The sequence below is a fragment of the Lactuca sativa genome, chromosome 4, assembly GCF_002870075.4.
Source record: "Lactuca sativa cultivar Salinas chromosome 4, Lsat_Salinas_v11, whole genome shotgun sequence".
Lineage (NCBI taxonomy): Eukaryota > Viridiplantae > Streptophyta > Magnoliopsida > Asterales > Asteraceae > Lactuca > Lactuca sativa.
In genome coordinates, this window is record NC_056626.2 from 184,284,112 (window position 1) to 184,288,216 (window position 4,105).

Below are 4,105 nucleotides of genomic sequence, written 5' to 3' on the forward strand. Positions count from 1 at the left end.
CAAAATAATGGAAACGGAGAAAATTGGGCACAAAATATGGGAGGCAGTGTAGGAAACCACAACGGTGGTAATGTTAGAAATCAGAACCAAAATCCTAGAAATGTTGGTCCTCAATTCGGTAATGGTGGTAATGGCAGTAACGAGGATGACTGGGATTTTGATGATGGAAGTGACAATGGAATTTGTTGGAATCGGAACCACAACGGTGGTAATAGGCAGAATCAAGGCAATCGGGGTGGAAACTCAAATTACAACAACTGGAACAACCAAAAATTTCCACAATGGTGGCAATAATGATTACAATGATGGGTTCGGAAATCATGGCTTTGGGAATCAATACCGAAGGAATCCAAATGGTGGATTCAATAATGAAAATGGAGGATACTACAATGAAGGTAACAAATTCCCTCATCTTTTCTTTCCGCAACCTCATAGACAATCTGTGGTGTTTCATTTTCAGTCGGGAGAGTATGATGATACTTAACCTATACTCTTCACAGAAGGAAATAAGCACCATGTAGAAGTATGGCCACAACTAATAAGTGTCTTACCCGTCTTTAGAGGCCATAAAACTAATGATCCATACAATCACCTCTATGAGTTCCTTGCAATTGCTAACGCGAATACTCCGTGGGGAACTAACAGAGATTCCTTTAGACTTCACTTATTTTTGTTCACTTTAAATGAAAAAGCTAAGTATTGGTTCACTTCTCTTGCCCCCCATAGTATTACTACTTGGGAGCAATTAAAAACAAAATTTTTGCAAGAGTTTTACCCTTCTAGTAAAACAACAGAAATAAGAAAAGAGATACAAGATTTTGCACAAAAGCCCAATGAAGAATTTCATGATGTATTTGAACGCCTCAAGGAATTGTTGCGTTCATGTCCCTATCATGAATTTTCTCGTTGGCAACTTGTACGTTTCTTTTATGATCGAGTCGACACTGCCAATATAACTTTGATTAATGCTTCGTCTGGCGGCACTATCATGATACAAGATAGTGAAGACGTTTGGTGATTCTTGGAGCAGTCGAGTCATGGTTCAAAAACCAATTACTCAGTTAAGAAACGGGACACCCAAGTTTCATCGGTTGCTTCAGTTGGACTAGACAAAAACTGGAAAAATAAAGTCAAATCTGATATTAATTTTTTAAATAAAAAAATTGACTTACTACTCTCTAGTTTAGGCAAAGAGAAAGGTGTGTTTTTTTCATAGGGACAGAAGATGTGTGTAAGCTGTGGAGATTCAGGACACATTGCAGATGAGTGCATGAGAATTCATGAGGTAATCAATCAAGTGCACGACTATGGTCAATTCCAAAATAGTCCACGATCATTCAATCGGAAGTACAACAATAATGGGAATTTCAACAACAACTTTCAAGGGAATTACCAAAACCAAAGTAAGCCAAAACAGTTCCAGTAGTCCAACTTCAACCATGGTGGAACATCAAAGAAGGAGGAAACTAACAACAACAAGTTGGACAAAATCATGGAGTTCATAACTCAAAAATACCAAAAAGCTGACACTAACTCCAAGTCTATAGCTGCTATCGAGAAGCAGATTGCTCAACTTGCGGAGCAAATTAGGAAAATAGAAGATGGCAAGTTTCCAAGCACCACAACAGTCAACCCATCTCACACCCAAATACCCATAAAAGATCATAAAGTGAACGAGGTAATCACCTTGCGTAGTGGGAAAAGGTTGACAACAAGGTAAGTGCTCCTAACTCAAATAATGACAGTGACACTGAAGCCGTCTTTGATGAAAAAGAAGAGTTTGAGAAAGGTTTCAAATCTGAAAAACAAAAATCAGCTAAGGTTAAATATGACTCTAAAGTTAGGGAGCATGGTGTGGAGGTTAATACTACACCATACCCTTTAGCTTTAGAGAAACCGACATCCTTCACTTTTGGGAAGCAGGGGCTGAAAATGGAAGACGTGTGGGATCTATTTAGTCAAGTTAAAATAAATTTCCCATTAGTCAAACTTATTAAGGAGGTGCCTTCATATGCAAAATTTTTGAAGGATTTATGCGTTCAAAAACACAAACTCCAAGCACACCTCCCTAAAAAGATTGATTTAACCGAGCATGCGTGTTCCACAATATTAGATAAACTTCCACCCACGCTAAAGGATCCTGGAGCACCTTTAATTTATGTTACCCTAGGTAAAATTAATATCAAAAAGGTGCTCCTTGATCTTGGTGCTAGTGTTAATATAATCCAGGGAAATCTTTTTGATCAACTTGACTTAGGCACTTTGGAACATACTGATATTATTTACGATTGGCCAATAAGTCAACAAAAATTCTTTGGGGTATATTTGTGACATCCCCAATTTCACGGCCAAAAAAGACCGATTTGTTTATGCTTTAATTGAAAATCAAAGTATATTTTTAAATGAATATATTGCGGAATTTGTTCCCAGAAAAACATGATAAATATATTATCAAAACATTTCCGAAGAAGTGTATTTTATTCATATTAGAACTTTGGGATGTCATCATCAACACTGAAACATAAGCATAAACAGACCTTACATTTATTTACACTAGTGACCTACATCTCCATTAATCTCTCAGTGTAAAGTAGCTTCGTATCGACACCTGTGATACAAATAAGCTTGAGTGGGTCAGGTTGGGAAACCTAGTGAGTACATAGGGTTTTCAACCCACAACAATATAATTATTATGTTTAATCATCAAACAATTAACCCAATTACCCATCCTCACTATCTTCTTTATTCCTAAGTACCTTTCCCAAGGATTTATCCTAACGGTCATCTCCTACATCGTATTTACCTCTCATCTCCTTACATAACATTTCCTTATGTGTTTGTTCCTAAGGATCATTGCCTACATCGCATAGGTAGTATTGATTCAGGGATTACTCCCTCAATACGTGCCCAGCAAGGGTTAGGGTATCATCGCATGAATACATAGTTACAACATTGCCTGAACTCGTAATTCATAGTAAGGGGTTAGAGTATCATCGCATGAATACGCAGTTACTATTGTATAAGGTGTCTAAGTCCATAACTTATTTGGTATATACTTGACCCGACCCGACATGGTCCATTTGGGTTGCACTTCACCCAAACTATTTATGGATAATTTTATGAGAATTGTATACTTACGATTTATTAATATATTCTAAGTTATAATATATTAATATAAAGTCATGTTATTTAATTAGTTTTAATCTTGAATTAATTATGAATTAATTTAGTGATTAAAAGGAAGACTAATTAAATCATAGGCTATTATATTTATATGGTGTGGGCTAATACTCATTTTTTAATGGGATAAGCTTATATGGAAGTCCATGGATGATCCATGGAGCTTTTAACCCATGGATCCTTGGAAAGGGAAAGACATGGGTTATTAGGGTTTCACCCTAACCATGCACACTATATAAACAAGCTTATGTTGCATGAAATAGCACCCTAGAGAGAGTGTGTGTGTAAGGTGTGGCCGATTTCTAAGAGTGTGTATACTCTCTCATAAAGTTTTCCAAGTTTGTGGTGATTTGTGATTTCCATTTGAGGCATTCATATTATTGGTGCTTGGCTCTCAAACTCCAAGGAATCAACACTCATCAAAAGGTATGTAATTCATCTAGTTCTTTTATGTTTAAAAGTTCCCCATGCCATGCTAGATAAGTTATAAACCTTGGAAAATTTTTTTTGCATGTATTTAGACAAACATAGATCCAAGGTTTATTAGGGAGTCATGTACACTTAGGAAGTGTTAGAATGCTCAAAAACCAACATTGGTATTAGATCCTAGGCTTGTTTGTTTGATACTTGATGCAAAATAGTGGAAAAAAGTCGATTATTTGCTGTCTGCCTGCTGAACTCGCTGAGTCCATGGGGGGACTCGCCGAGTTTATGTGTAAACTCATCCTACTCACCGAGTAGGTCCGCGCACTCGACGAGTAGGAGCCTCAGAATGCAGATTTTCGACTTTTGCTGCTGGAAATGGACTAGAAACATTACCCTAAACTGTTTTGGTACTTGAAAACTTGTTTTAGTTGGTGTAATGGTTGTTCTAATCCATTTACAATAGCTTATATCAAAATTTCATGCTTTGTATGTGTTCATA

The 4,105-nt window shown here is 36.8% G+C and overlaps 1 non-coding gene across 1 annotated transcript; it reads right to left on the reverse strand.

Annotated features, from left to right (window-relative positions):
- Positions 1 to 793: 793 nt before the first annotated feature.
- On the reverse strand, positions 794 to 900 carry LOC111900838 (small nucleolar RNA R71). Its single transcript, XR_002853283.1, has one exon. It is a non-coding gene; the product is annotated as a small nucleolar RNA R71 (small nucleolar RNA).
- Positions 901 to 4,105: the final 3,205 nt, after the last annotated feature.